The following is a 16,548-nucleotide window of genomic DNA, read 5'->3' as shown; positions in this document are numbered from 1 at the left end:
TGGCCAGCGAATTGAGTTCACCGGTCATTCCGAACTACTGGGGCAAGGAGGAGCTGTTGGATACGGACCCTTTACGTGGCATCACTCAAGTTCCCCGACCACATCCAATCGCCGTCGCATTCCAATTATGGTCCGCCGGGGCGCGTCTACCCAACACCCCCTAGACTAGTGTTGGTCTACCACGTCACCGGACTCCTCACAGGTTGGCGAGCCCCACCTCATGCGCCGCATGTCGAGCAATTGCCCCCCCCCCCCCCCCCCGCTTGACTCTTCCCGAAAGTGCAACGGGAGGCTGGCACGGTTCCAGGTAGTTGATCTTGGTCCCGAGCAAAGCTGTTTTGCGGCTCTGAAAGGTCGTTCGAGAACAACCCGTCTCCTCCAGCCGAGCACTTGCAGGCAAGGAGGCAACGCCGGTGGCAACTCAACCATCGGACAGTGGAGTCCTTGGAGCGTCCCCATTGGCCGAATGTGACGGCACTTGCACGGGAGCCTACCATATTGGAAGAAAATGTTGACACTGAGCTGGCTCGACGATTGGCCGAAAATGACGTGACCTCGAGAAACCGAAGGGGTTAAAAGCGAGAGACAAGGAGAAGAGACATTCATTCATTCATTCGTTCTTCTTGCCACGGGCCGCAGCGTCCGATTTGCTGCCGGCCGTCGATGTCTTTATGGCTGTTCATTACTTTGTGGTATTACTGTAAATAAACCTTCAGTTCTCAAAATCCTCCTCAACGTCGGCCAACTCCCGCACTCAACGGCAGGCACGTACCCAGGATTTTTTTTCGGGGGGGGCCCACCACCTCCACCACCATCATCATCATCATCATCATCATCATCAGCCTGTTTTATGTGCACAGCAGGACGAACGCCTCTCCCTGCGATATCCAATTACCTCTGTCCTGCGCCAACTGATTCCAACTAGCGCCCGCAAATTTCCTAATTTCATCGCTCGACCTAGTGTTTTGTCGTGCTCGATTGCGTTTCCCTTCTCTTGGAACCCATTCTGTAACCCTAATTGTCCAACGGTTATCTAACCGGCGCATTACATTACCTGCCCAGCTACATTTTTTCCTCTTGATTTCAATTTGAATATCCTCTATACCCGTTCGCTCTCTGATCCAAAGCGCTATCTTTCTCTCTCTTAACGTTGTGCCTAGCAATCTTCGTTCGATCGCTCTTTGCGCTGTCCTTAACTTGCTCTCAAGTCACTGCCCCATATGTCAGCACTGGCAAAATGCACTGATTGCACACCTTACTTTTTAATAATAATGGTAAGTTTCCAGTCAGGAGCTGGCAATGTCTGCCGTATGCGATCCAACCTATTTTTATTCCTCTGTGAATTTCCTTCTCATGATCAGGGTTCCCTGTGATTGATTGACCTAGGTAAACGTACTCCTTCACAGTCTCTAGTGGCCGACTGGCGATCCTGATCTCTTGTTCTTTTGCCCGGCTATTTATCATTACCTTCATCTTCTGCATATTAATATTCAACCCCACTCTTACACTCTCTCTGTTAAGGTCTCCAATCATTTGTTCTAACTCGTCTGCATTGTTGTTGAATAGAACAATGTCATCGGCAAACCGAAGGTTGCTGAGATATTTGCCGTCGATCTTTATTCCTAAGCCTTCCCAGTTTAATAGCTTGAATTCTTCTAAGCACGCAGTGAATAGCTTTGGAGAAATTGTGTCTCCCTGTCTGACCCCTTTCTCTATAGGTATCTCCCTTGCTTTTCTTGTATAGAATTAAGGTAGCTGTAGAACCTCTGTAGATATTCTTCCGCGAAGGACGAGTCAGTAAGCCGAGAAACTATTTACAGATTATATTTACAACAACGGTTGCAGCGCTGACCGGTTAGATTCACAGCGCGAGCCCAGTTCGTTCTTCCTCCTCTTTTCTGGAGTGATGGCGCCCACGCGCATCGTTCAAACAAACAAATACCACACGCATGTAGCAATACTTTTCAAGCTTTTTACGTAAGCCTTCTGTACTCCTTGATTACGTAGTGCCTCTATCACTGCTGGTATCTCTACTAAATCAAATGCATTTTCGTAATCTATATAAGCCACATAGAGAGGCTTATTGTACTCTGCAGATTTCGCGATAACCTGATTGATGACATGGATGTGATCCATTGTGAAGTATCTCTTCCTGAAGCCACCCTGTTCCCTTGGTTGATAAAATCCAGTGTTGCCCTTATTTTATTGGATATTATTTTGGTAAATGTTTTATATAATACTGGGAGCAAGCTAATGGTCCTATAATTTTTCAATTCTTTAACGTCTCCTTTTTTGTGGATTAGTATGTCTGCATTCTTCCAGTTTTCTGTGACCCTTGCAGTCGATAGACACTTCGTATAAAGAGCCGCCAGTTTTCCAAGCATTATGTCTCCTCCATCTTTGATTAAATCGACTGTTATGCCACCTTTTCCTCCTTCTCTTCATCGTTTCATGTCTTGCAGGGCCCTTCTGACCTCATGGCTAGTTGTAGGAGAGTTTCTGTATCCTGTTCATTACTGTTTCTAAGTGAGGTATCGTGACTCCTCTGGGTACTGTGTACAGGTCAGCTTAGAATTTTTCCGCTGCTTTTACTATATCTTCGAGATTGCTGATGATATTATCCTTCTTATCTTTTAGTGCATACATCATGGTTTGTCCTATGCCAGGTTTCTTTTTTACTGATTTCAGGCTGCGTTCATTTTTTACGGCTTCTTCAGTCTTTCTCATGTTATAGTTTCGAATATCAGTTATTTTCGCCTTGTTGATCAGTTTTGACAGTTCCGCGAATTACGTAACGCTGTGCGGCCGCCAGTCCCATACAACCGCGTAGAGCGCAGGACTGCGATTCTAGACGTACTGCGCTCACCGCGATAGGTTAGAAAAACACCCACATAAGCACAGCAGAGAAGTGGCTACGTGAGGCGGTTCGACCGATAACTGTGGAAGCGTCATTCAAAACAAGTAATTGTTTTCCACTTCTGGCGGCCTTTTCTCTACTTCCTTTTTAAATAAAAAGATGTTGATGCATAAGTATTCTCATAAACAACGGTTAACTTTTTTTATTATTCGCTTTTGCTTGCAGTTTGGTAGTTTCCTTGGCTCTCTCCCTTAGTAGCTCGCTTAATTTCTCAACTCCTTGCGATTTTTTGTTTCCAGTTGCCGATTTTGCACGAAAAGTGCTATACAATTCGGGAAAAACAGACGAGGTAACGGGCGACAGTCATCTTGCTTATGGGTTTAAGGGTTATTGCAGGGTTTCATGATGGACGCTCTTGCACATTATTTTATTTCCCACCTTATCTAACCCATATCACGTGTATATGGTTCTGGGCATCTGCCAGCGTCGCGGCGAGCCGTAACTCGAGGAAATAATGAAGCAAATGGAAAAGTTAAACGCAATTGGCATTTTCTCCGGCCGCAACTCGTTCCATGAGAGTACAGACCAGCTGAGTAACCGCCGTATCCCTCTCCTGGTCCCAGGATGGTTGAACTAACAAAAGCAACAGCTTAGCGCGTGACGGTTGAATAGATGGTGACAACTGAACGCATCTCGAGTTAATCGCACGGGTGCGGAATCTATGAGAAAACTGTCCTTCACATTACAAGAGATGCCGATAACTACCGCCATCTAAAAGGAGTGAAAAAGGCAGCATAATGCTGACCGATGAACAGCTGCCAAGTATCAACATTGATCTGGCGGCACTTTAGGAATGTGTGAGGAGTGGTGGCGTGGGTGGGGAGGGGGGGGGGGGGGTATGCCACTTGATTTCGGGGGGGGCCCGGGCCCCCCCGGGCCCCCCCCTGGGTACGTGCCTGCTCAACGGCAAGATCCAATACTGCTTATCTCGTCTTCCCTGTCAGAGGCTGTAGTTGGTTGTTTTTGGCGTTGGCAGACATCACAGCTGGCGACATACTGTTTGGTTGTCTTCCACGATTGAGGCCAGTAGAAACGTTGTCGGAGGCGGTGGAGCGTTCGAGCGAATCCAAGGTGACCGGATGTAAGCTCATCGTGCATGGCTCGAAGTACAGCAAGGCGCAGGAATTTTAGGACGACGAGCAGCAGTGGAGCACCATTGTTTGAATAATTATTGTGGTAAAGCAGACCGTCACGAATCACAAATGGCGTAGCCCGTTCAGATCTCTGGCTCGCACCAATAATCGGCTTTAGTGAAGGGTCGCGCTGTTCGTTCTTGAAGACGGCAAAGTCAGGAAAGTCCGATGAGATTGTAGTTAAATGGTCGTCGAAATCGTCATCATCAGTACCCTTGCTCTGACAGGGAAGACGAGATAAGCAGTATTGGATCTTGCCGTTGAGCAGGCACGTACCCAAGGGGGGGGCCCCGGGGGGGCCCGGGCCCCCCCCGAAATCAAGTGGCATACCCCCCCCCCCCCTCCCCACCCACGCCACCACTCCTCACACATTCCTAAAGTGCCGCCAGATCAATGTTGATACTTGGCAGCTGTTCATCGGTCAGCATTATGCTGCCTTTTTCACTCCTTTTAGATGGCGGTAGTTATCGGCATCTCTTGTAATGTGAAGGACAGTTTTCTCATAGATTCCGCACCCGTGCGATTAACTCGAGATGCGTTCAGTTGTCACCATCTATTCAACCGTCACGCGCTAAGCTGTTGCTTTTGTTAGTTCAACCATCCTGGGACCAGGAGAGGGATACGGCGGTTACTCAGCTGGTCTGTACTCTCATGGAACGAGTTGCGGCCGGAGAAAATGCCAATTGCGTTTAACTTTTCCATTTGCTTCATTATTTCCTCGAGTTACGGCTCGCCGCGACGCTGGCAGATGCCCAGAACCATATACACGTGATATGGGTTAGATAAGGTGGGAAATAAAATAATGTGCAAGAGCGTCCATCATGAAACCCTGCAATAACCCTTAAACCCATAAGCAAGATGACTGTCGCCCGTTACCTCGTCTGTTTTTCCCGAATTGTATAGCACTTTTCGTGCAAAATCGGCAACTGGAAACAAAAAATCGCAAGGAGTTGAGAAATTAAGCGAGCTACTAAGGGAGAGAGCCAAGGAAACTACCAAACTGCAAGCAAAAGCGAATAATAAAAAAAGTTAACCGTTGTTTATGAGAATACTTATGCATCAACATCTTTTTATTTAAAAAGGAAGTAGAGAAAAGGCCGCCAGAAGTGGAAAACAATTACTTGTTTTGAATGACGCTTCCACAGTTATCGGTCGAACCGCCTCACGTAGCCACTTCTCTGCTGTGCTTATGTGGGTGTTTTTCTAACCTATCGCGGTGAGCGCAGTACGTCTAGAATCGCAGAGTCCTGCGCTCTACGCGGTTGTATGGGACTGGCGGCCGCACAGCGTTACGTAATTCGCGGAACTGTCAAAACTGATCAACAAGGCGAAAATAACTGATATTCGAAACTATAACATGAGAAAGACTGAAGAAGCCGTAAAAAATGAACGCAGCCTGAAATCAGTAAAAAAGAAACCTGGCATAGGACAAACCATGATGTATGCACTAAAAGATAAGAAGGATAATATCATCAGCAATCTCGAAGATATAGTAAAAGCAGCGGAAAAATTCTAAGCTGACCTGTACACAGTACCCAGAGGAGTCACGATACCTCACTTAGAAACAGTAATGAACAGGATACAGAAACTCTCCTACAACTAGCCATGAGGTCAGAAGGGCCCTGCAAGACATGAAACGATGAAGAGAAGGAGGAAAAGGTGGCATAACAGTCGATTTAATCAAAGATGGAGGAGACATAATGCTTGGAAAACTGGCGGCTCTTTATACGAAGTGTCTATCGACTGCAAGGGTCACAGAAAACTGGAAGAATGCAGACATACTAATCCACAAAAAAGGAGACGTTAAAGAATTGAAAAATTATAGGACCATTAGCTTGCTCCCAGTATTATATAAAACATTTACCAAAATAATATCCAATAAAATAAGGGCAACACTGGATTTTATCAACCAAGGGAACAGGGTGGCTTCAGGAAGAGATACTTCACAATGGATCACATCCATGTCATCAATCAGGTTATCGCGAAATCTGCAGAGTACAATAAGCCTCTCTATGTGGCTTATATAGATTACGAAAATGCATTTGATTTAGTAGAGATACCAGCAGTGATAGAGGCACTACGTAATCAAGGAGTACAGAAGGCTTACGTAAAAAGCTTGAAAAGTATTGCTACATGCGTGTGGTATTTGTTTGTTTGAACGATGCGCGTGGGCGCCATCACTCCAGAAAAGAGGAGGAAGAACGAACTGGGCTCGCGCTGTGAATCTAACCGGTCAGCGCTGCAACCGTTGTTGTAAATATAATCTGTAAATAGTTTCTCGGCTTACTGACTCGTCCTTCGCGGAAGAATATCTACAGAGGTTCTACAGCTACCTTAATTCTATACAAGAAAAGCAAGGGAGATACCTATAGAGAAAGGGGTCAGACAGGGAGACACAATTTCTCCAAAGTTATTCACTGCGTGCTTAGAAGAATTCAAGCTATTAAACTGGGAAGGCTTAGGAATAAAGATCGACGGCAAATATCTCAGCAACCTTCGGTTTGCCGATGACATTGTTCTATTCAACAACAATGCAGACGAGTTAGAACAAATGATTGGAGACCTTAACAGAGAGAGTGTAAGAGTGGGGTTGAATATTAATATGCAGAAGATGAAGGTAATGATAAATAGCCGGGCAAAAGAACAAGAGATCAGGATCGCCAGTCGGCCACTAGAGACTGTGAAGGAGTACGTTTACCTAGGTCAATCAATCACAGGGAACCCTGATCATGAGAAGGAAATTCACAGAGGAATAAAAATAGGTTGGATCGCATACGGCAGACATTGCCAGCTCCTGACTGGAAACTTACCATTATTATTAAAAAGTAAGGTGTGCAATCAGTGCATTTTGCCAGTGCTGACATATGGGGCAGTGACTTGAGAGCAAGTTAAGGACAGCGCAAAGAGCGATCGAACGAAGATTGCTAGGCACAACGTTAAGAGAGAGAAAGATAGCGCTTTGGATCAGAGAGCGAACGGGTATAGAGGATATTCAAATTGAAATCAAGAGGAAAAAAGGCCGTGTCTGCTGTGCCCGAGGCACAGCAAACGAAAGGTGCCCGAAATGTCTACGTTCACCCATGACGTCACGTCCGCTATAACCCATGATGTCACATCCGCTCATTTCCATGGCGGCCGTCTTACGGAGCCGGCTGCGCTGCGAAACGGTCCGTATTCCGTGCCCACTTAGAGCGTGAGTAATTCATCTTTCCACGCTATATGCGTGTAATAAAGGATTGGGGCTGTGAGCAGTTTGATGCGTTACCATTAGGTACCTTGTGCGCATATTTTGCCTCCTGGCCGCGTCAAATTGCAGCCGGCATGTGGAATGGGCCGTGGCATATTATATGGAGCTGCTCATGTGAGTGGTATTGCCTCCGTCAGGATCGTCAGTGCGTGCACAGAACCATTCAGTAGTCTGGTTCAGGGAGGATGCGCGAAAGAACGAGGACGTAAGAAAACACTGGCATGACGAGCTGTTCCGTCAGATCGCGTTACATCGCGCTTTTTTTCTAAGACCATCTCGCTCGAGCGAGAGGATCTTAGAACAGCATTACTACTGCTTTTTTACAGCTTTGCTGCGGCTCATTTAATCGTCACCTGCATTCTTTTAATAATACAAATGACATCGCTGCGCGGAAGAGCGTCTCTTGAAGTTTCCAAACAAGAGCCAATGCCGCCGTTCCTGCTGCATACACGCTTGCCTTTCCTAACGCAGTTAAGACGCGGCACTAGCTCTGCTACTGCGTGATACAGGGTCACTGTGATAAGAAAATTAAAAAAGAACAAACGAAATTAAGGCAGAAAATGTCAAACGTTGCCAAGCGTGATAAACGGACCTGCCTCGCTAGATGAGTTGAAGAAATCGGGGTCCTGAAGTCAGCTTCGCCGCAGTAGACTAGTGTACGCGCTGAAGCATGTTAGAACTGAAGAGTGACCGCTTTCACCGACATAAATAATATGTGTTCCTTAATGATGTACGCGTGCACCTGTCGTCTCCTGTTACATTACGCGCGCCGAGGCGCCTAAGTGTACTGGCCGGCCTTCAGCGCTATTTCGGACGTGGCTGTGATGCTTTGAACCGTTGGTTTGTCGACCTCGTAAGCCAGTTAATGTTTACACGGCCATTTTTTTCTGAGCTGTTGATTTCTTCCATAACAGCTACGTAATTTCGTAGTTTCCTGTTCAACTGCTTTGGTCATATGCGAGTCAAGGTTGTTCTCTTTAGCCGAGCGCAGTTTTCGAAAGCGAAACGACGCTTTTGCATCAGCATATAGTGCCGTCGCCCATTTACAACACAGTCAATCAATGTAATTTTGTATGTCACTGGGAAACCGCCGAACGCAGGGAACTCACTCGCATGCGGGGAACTGCATAACTAACCACGGCATTACCGTGCCTCTTGGGAAGCTGCTTTGCATCAAAGGCCGGGTACCCTTGCTATGATTCACCGCAAAATATTTTGTATGTCTAACCGCTTAACATATTTGTATTGCGGTGAAGCTAACCTTACGGAACCGAATTTCGCAACGCTTTTTAGACTCCTGCATCTCTACCAGCTACTACCAAACGCTGGTCGGTACGTCTCTTGGCAAAGGTCCAGGTAAATCTCCCCTGTTGGGAGTTGGAAGCACTCACGTATATGAAAACTGCCAAGGAAAGCAGTTGTCCTGATGAAGGCATGCTCCCGTGTCGAAACATTTGCACCAGCCTGTTCGACCACCGTTATCACCGCAACATAGTTGTGTGTTGCGGTGAAGCATGCCGATATTGGGAAAGATTTACGTGAATCTGGAATGTATGGTTTCTGTCAGCGACGAACCTAATGTTCTACTCTCATCAAAGCAGATTTTCGTGGCAGGATGCATGATGTCTTGAGAACTTTTGTTGGCTAAAGCCATACGTGCCAGGTTAGCTCTTGTCACAATAATACGCTTTACCGCAATACACAAGAGGCCCCGCTGTAGGACACGCCCGCCGTAGTTAGCCAAAACCTTATGTGATGGTTCACTGCAAAACACCTCCTGTATTGCGGTGAATCGCAATAAAGCACATTTGTCAGTTTAGAATGTAAAGACCCTTGCCCTTCGCTTTTGTAATAATATGACTCAGTTTAATGAGAACATGTATTCACTGCTAAAAACATCCACATTGAAATGGAGATATGAACACTGTTGGCAGCTTGTGTGATGTTTTATCCCTTTACTTTTTTGTGTACCTGTCACGCTGCCATTATTAAATTTTCCTGTACTTCGTTAGGTGCTGACGTACATAACATTACATCACAAAGAGCCACTGTGTAATTAGTGTTCAAGGACCAGTGTGATGGCTTTACTCAAGAAAGGTTTGGGTTATGTTGTTGTGAAGGTTTTTTTTTAGAGGTAGCTTTCTGAGAAGAAATCAGATGTCAGGAAATAGATCTCATTGGCACAGTAATCTTGGCTGCCTTTTGCTCAAACGTGCCCTAGACATAATTGAGTGATTTGCACTTGCAACTGGACAGCAGCCGTAGCTTGGGAGACCAGTGATATGGCATATTTTATCAAACTAGGTGACACATAGCATTACCAGTCCGAATAGAGACCTGTTTAAATGTTTGTCACCTTTAACACCTAGATTTTCGACCATGAATTCAGAAATATCTGTAGCACATTTAGAACCTAGATTTTAAATGCTGTATAAGTTGGCTTCTTGTTCACTGCAGCTGTGCTCGGCTTCTGTCCAAAAGGGAGAGCACTTCTGCACAGCTTATTAGGGAATATTCTTATTTACATACCTTCTTTTTATTTATCTCGCCTACAATCACAATCAAATGTTTATGGCACATGAATGTGCTGTGCATGAATCTAACTTACAATGCCATGTTCAACAGCGCAGTGCATGTAGCTTGTGTTGGTTCACTCAAGCTAAGCATTGCTACAGCCTTTAACTGTAGGTATCATGGTATGAGAGCAGAGAAATGGATATGCAAAGACAGTTGGGCACATTGAGACATCATCTTTGTTGTGTGTGAAAAGGTGACAGATACACAATATGGGGGAACGCATGCACTTTCATATTTTCTCGCGCGCACAAAAAAGCTGGAGGAATAAGGTTTCTTCACTGTGCCATAGAAACTATATGTTTGCTCTCAAAGGTAATTCTGATTCATTGGATATGTTCCTGTGCTGTGTTTATTTTCTTGAGTGTGCTTTAGTTTTTGCACGTTAATGTTTCAAACTCGTTTTTATTTTCACAGACTGAACATCCCACGTCTTGGTTTTACTTCCTGGTACAGGATACTTGCACTTAGCATGGAGTGATGAAGCAAAGCAGTGTACTTTTATTAAATGTGCAGATTTTAGCAGTATAACAGCAGTTCATTAAAAAAACATGTGTGCTGAAAATAAAGTGTTCTTACCCACATTCCTCGTTGTCTATTTATTTATTTATTAATACTGTCAACCCTCATAGAGGGTCATAACAGAGAGGACAATACAATTACATAAATCAAATATGGACAATGTCAATGTACGTAAAGTTGCTTAACACTTGTCAATTCACAGTTAATAAGATGTTCACTTGAATGCTGTTCAGCACACTTCTGACATTTATCAAAATACGTACAATGAATATCAAGTCGCACAAATCACTTGGTACTTCAAAACTAAATCGAAAACTCCCATAAATATGCCTCAGCAGCATTTTCAAAGTCGGTGACATCTTTTAAGCTAACAATAGCGTTTGGCAATTGGTTCCTCATTTCTATCGCATCCAGGAAAAATGAGTATCGATATGTATCACTGTTGGTGTGGTCCGGCTTTATGACGTAGTCGTGGTTAGTTCGCGGGTATCTTTTGCCTGGAGCATGTAGATATTTGAGCTTATCAATCTTAAGTTGATCCTGCATTATTTGATAAAGCACCTTCAGCCTATATTTTTTCCTACATACCTCAAGAAGATCGAAGTTGCAACGCTGTAACATAAGCGTGACTGATTCCTTCCTTCGGTATGTCGAACAAATAAAACGCGCCGCCAGACTCTTTCCAACTTCCTCTTAAGCGTCACTTGATGATGACTCCAAACAACGGCTAAATATTCCAGTATCATCCTAATGAAGGCGGTGTATGCAATAAGTTTTACATTACGCGATGCACGTTCCAGTTTTTTTTTTTCTAAGAAAATATAACTTTTGATAGGCAATCATGCAGACGTTATCTATATGTTGGTTCCATGTCAATTTTGCTCATATTCCTGTATTCTCTTCAGCAAAACCACTTATATGGGGAACTGATCATGATAAGTGCTCATGAGCATGTTAAAGAACAGCCTTCAATGTCTGTCTTAGTAAAAGTGTGAAAGAACCAGGTTTGTGCATGAAAAGATTTCCTGAGGGTGTGTGCCTTGAAGCCCGTAGTGGCAATCACAGGAAACGGGGGTGGATCCAGAGTAGCACCAAAGGGCAAGCCTTCATCGAAACAAATATGGAGGGAAGTGACTGCATGCTCAAACTTGTCAGCTTACAAGTTTGCCAAGACCAAGTGATATCAGAAGTTGATGAAGCCTACATGGTTAATGTATAACCGCTTAGGCCAAAATTATTTAGATACTTTTTATGAGGACTACATATTTACTGGAAATCTCAAAATAATTATGTTAGTGCAGAATACCTTCCACTAGTTGTGACGTCCTTGAAAGAATGAAAATGTTTGAGTTGTACTTGTGTGGTGCATGAAGTTACTTTAAAAAAAAAACAACTCAGCAATGGAAACAAAATGCAAAGAGTAGTATTCGAAATAAATTGCCACCTCTTTAGGGCTAGATGAATTCAAATAATAATAATAAGCAAATGAAGATCGGGCATACAAGATAGATGTTTCGGCTCCCACTTGAAAGCCTTGTTCACAAAGATTGTGAACAAAGCTCCAGTTGAACCAGTTCTTATTTTTCATTTTTATGGCTGGCATCTAATTTTAAACTACTTACCGTGCCTCTTTTGACCAAACCAGACAGGCTGCCATCAAACTCTTCACTACTTCAATGTAAATAATTGGAGGTTGGCAAATACATTTTTCTAATAGGAATAGTAGGTAACGAATAGTCAAACACTGATGCATACAGTTACAGCAGGCATATTTACCTTGGAATTAAGCACCATGCTTATATTGTCTAGTAAAAAAAGGACAGCTATCAAGGAAGATTAGGATTATCTTTAAGCAAAAGTAATTATACCTCATATACTTGAAGCAGATGTAGTGCTTCTGAAGAATCACGTCCAAACTGCACACACTAAAACATTAAGCTGGGATATTCAAAAGGACAAGTACATGTTTTGCTCGCCAAGTGACTTTTAGTGTGCTCAATTATGTAAAGTGTGCTATTATATGATTAATGTAATTTGCTAATGTAAAGAAAGAAGAAGCCAGGATCTCTTGCTTCATATATACGCGCTGAATCAAGAAGGTAATTAAGGAAGAAGAACACCAGAAATAAACACGAATATTTGTGTGCTTTCTGGCATAAAATAATTATCATGTAAGCCACATAACATGCTTTCCAAAGCATCCCCTACCTTAACTTACAGCTGCATCACGTGAGGGCACTTTCTAAGAACACACATGCTTCATGATCATTCACTGTGTTAGTGACTCCCACTGAAGTAGACTGAGAACATATCTGGGCATTGCATTCAATAGCTGATGGAAAGTGAAAAGACTGCTGCTTGTAGGTATTAATGAACCAAGTGAATAAGAAATATAGGTTCTCAAACTTCTAGTAGTAAGTGTGGCAGCACTTAAAAAAAACATATTACAACTAAAAATTGCAACACATGATGAAATAACTGAAATAGCTAGGGAGAGTTTAATAGACCAATAAACAGGAAACTGCAAATTCCCAACATTTGTGAATACTTTTCTTCACATGTACTCACCTCATAAGTATGACTTCCCTTAATGCTCGAACCTCTGCCTTAATTTCATAATTCCCCATTCTGACTGCTTCGCTCATGCTGATTGACATCTAGCACAAAGGTTGATGAAAGTAGCTGAGCATGTGCATGTGTTGTGAGGCAAGCTGCCCACATCTGGTAGCCGCATGCCAATTTCTCAGAGTAGATGAAAGGGAAGCCTTGAGGGTAAACCATAGAGAACCTTGGTTCAATGATAACTGAAAACACCAACATGGAAAATTTGGACAGCCCACAGAATCAGCAGAATTGACATAGTTTGGAAAAACTGAAAAGATGCATTATGATATTCATGTTACACAGGTTCCAGTCAAGTTGAAGATTTTCACTGTCTAATAAACTTATAAGACAATACATGACCAGCAATACTGTATGGAACCTAAACAAGTTTAATAAAGTCACCTAGAATTCAGGATGGAGAAGTGACTGAATTGAGGATGCTAAAATGGATGAGGTGGAGGCAGATTGTGAAGGCAGGTCTTAAAAAATTAACATTCAACACACACTTAAGTTGGCAAAGATTGGACTCAATGTTCACGAAGAAATTGACTAAGATAATTTATTGGTATACGTACATGAGAGAGCAGCAACAATACAGCAGAGATAACTGTCATGCAAGAGGAAAGGACGTCAGTCTAAAAATTAACATTTGATCAGAAGAATGGTTATGCATGGGCTCAGGCTCATGTACAATTCTGTATGGTACGCATGATGTCAGAGCTGCATAGCATAAGGAACTGTGGCCTTAGATGCCTCGATTATGAAATGATGTGGGCCAAGAGTGGAACAAGGATAGCATCAAAAGGGGGCCTCCTCCAAAAGGAGAACCGTAGGGAAACGGGGTGAGAGAGGTTTCCTACACAACAGATACAGAGTCATATGAGTCATAGTCATAGAAACAATGACCCAAGGAGCTGCACAACAAGGTATATAAATTCAAATCTCTATACAGTTAAACCTCAGTATAACGAAATTCTCGACATAACGGAGAATTTAACTTTTCATAACCTCTTCTCCATAGAACACCATGCATCTAGAGCCTCAATATAAAGAAGTGTGTTTGTGTGCAATTTCAATATAACGAAATTTCGCTTCTGCTGCAGAGGAGTGCCATTTGAGACAATCAATGGTAACTTCCGCGGACGCAGATAGTCAAATGACTGAATTATAAGCGGCTCCTTGCAAACGCACCTCTCAAACTGCGTGCAGCGCGACAAGAACAATAGCTTGGAGCCGCATCATGTTCCGTATAAATTAAGTCCAAGTGCGATCAGATCCTATAGCGCCCCGCGCACTTGTGCTTTAGGTGCGAGTGAAAGTGTGCGAGGGTGAGACAAGAAAGATGGTGGCTTCATAAGTGCGGCCTTCCCCGCGAGCAATGGCAAAGTGGGGAAGGAAAGCGAGCTCGCGATAACGCGATCAAGCGCGCGCGAGGGGGCGGAGTGGGGGGGGGGGGGGAAGTTGGCGCGCGTCTCGGCCATGACTGGCCGAGACGCGGCTGAGCGCATACGCAGCCGCGCACGCTGCTCTAGAAGTAATCTGCTGCGTGTGGAAAGAGCGGGCATGCCATGAAGGCGTGGCACCATGTAAGCTGTTTTCCCGCACGTTTAGTATTGAAGGTTGCGCAATCTCGAGTTTTGATGATCCGTTGGAACGAGAAGCAGACGAAGCATTCGCTCCCAGCTGCCGGCGCTTTTCATGATAGCGTCGTCGCAGTGCGACCGGGCGACGCTTTGGGGGCGGAGTGCACGCGAAAGCATGGCGTCACTCAATTCGTACCGCTGATGTAAAGATATCAACGTGGCATATGAAACCGTATCATTCATCGCTGACTCCTATATTCGTCAAAATAAAATGTTTCCTAATTCAAACTTGCTTTTTTTTATTGCCCAATAATTCGGAAAATTGCATGGCCCCTTTCCGTGCAACAAAAACGATCGGCGACTGTACTCATTTGCATAACAGATCGAATTTCAATACAAGGAAATTTCTATATAACGAAGCGAATTGCCGATTTTACTTCTTTGTTATATCAAGGTCAGTGGCGTAGCTAGGTCGTCTGGCACCCGGGGCCCATAGGTCTTCTGTCACCCCCCCCCCCCCCCGGCTGTAGTCGAGGAAGGCGAGGACATCAACAAGTTCCTGGTGTCTTCAGACGTATATGACACCCCCCCCCCCCCCTCTGGCCCCTTGCACCCGGGGCCCGCGGCCCCCCGGCCCCCCCTGTTGCTATGCCACTGATCAAGGTTTAAGTGTATAAAGAAATTGCCTGTTCTCTACACGGGGGTGGCAATGTGGGCTTGTTCGTTGATCATCATGGAACGGCATGTAGTGTAGCGCAGCAAAAACAAGAACACAAGAAGAAATGAAACACAGACACAAGCGCCTAATTATGTCTGTGTTTTCCTTTTTCCTGTGTCCTTGTTTTCGTTGCATTAAACTACATGACATTCAATACTTTCACTGTCACATTCATGAGCACTGAAAACCTAGAATCAACTAATATCTTGCCTGATTTGCCATAATTAAAAAGAAAAATGTGTGTATAGTAGGTCTAATTGAGTTCTGGGGATTTTAATCGTTTCTTCTGTTAAGGCAGAGTACATGCTCAACTGCTACAATAAGTGGGAACGTAGGCAAAAACGACATTTTTGGCCCTTGCATCAATTTTATGGCATGTTGCGTGATCTAATCAAGTGGTTTCAATTTGACGAAGTTCTCGATTTAACAAAATAAAACCTCACATCCCAATAAAATTTATTAACTAGACTTACTGTACTTTATAACCAAAGTACTGTATAACTATAAGCAGCTACAGCCGCCATGAGTGGCGAGCAGAATTGAAATGAAAATGCTTTAGTCGAAACACGCTGAGCACTGCTGCTAAAGTATGCGCCACATGCATTGGGCAACTGTGGGAACCGCGGTGCCACACACAGTTATTCAAAGCAGCACATAAAAGTGCTGTGGACTCAAATTGGTTAGTAAATGCATTCGGAACCAGTCTTTCGATTACTCAATTAATATATCAGCCACACACTCGCATAACACGGCCACGTGGCAAACGCGGCCATGCGGACGCTTCACTATGCGCGGATCGGCTTGTTGCAATATTGGGGCACTCTATGGGTGCATGTTTAAAGCACAGCGTTTTTTGCCTATCGTGTGATCGTTGCGGGTGCTCCATGGCTGAGTGTATTGCATGGTACAGAATTGGCCCCAGTATCAAAAGTACACAGGTAGGGCGGTCCGTGCAGATGAAGCGTGAACGCGAGCTCAACATAACCACGTCGTCATTATTCTGTAGCGATTATTTATGCGAAAGCGTCAAATGGCCCATTGAGCAAAAAAGCCGGCGTCTGTCGTCTCAGCGAAACAGCGCCTCAAATCCCATTGGCTGCGACCACGTCACGAGCGCGCCTCGACGAAACAGAGCAGGTGAAAGGGTACACCTGCTGTCGCTATAGTGCACCAGGTGTTGCATGAGGGGAGAGGGCATCGTCGCGATGCCCATCATCCTTGCTCTCGCAAGCCGCCGCCCGGTCCGTATC

At 44.4% G+C, this 16,548-nt stretch overlaps 1 long non-coding RNA gene across 1 annotated transcript; it reads left to right on the top strand.

Annotated features, from left to right (window-relative positions):
- The first annotated feature begins 7,098 nt into the window (after window positions 1–7,098).
- On the top strand, window positions 7,099–10,455 carry LOC129388219 (uncharacterized). Its single transcript, XR_008615249.2, has 2 exons — window positions 7,099–7,243; window positions 10,289–10,455. It is a non-coding gene; the product is annotated as an uncharacterized lncRNA (long non-coding RNA).
- Window positions 10,456–16,548: the final 6,093 nt, after the last annotated feature.

This window comes from Dermacentor andersoni, chromosome 1 (genome assembly GCF_023375885.2).
Source record: "Dermacentor andersoni chromosome 1, qqDerAnde1_hic_scaffold, whole genome shotgun sequence".
In the NCBI taxonomy this organism is placed as follows: domain Eukaryota; kingdom Metazoa; phylum Arthropoda; class Arachnida; order Ixodida; family Ixodidae; genus Dermacentor; species Dermacentor andersoni.
This window is presented reverse-complemented; position numbering and strand designations above follow the sequence as displayed.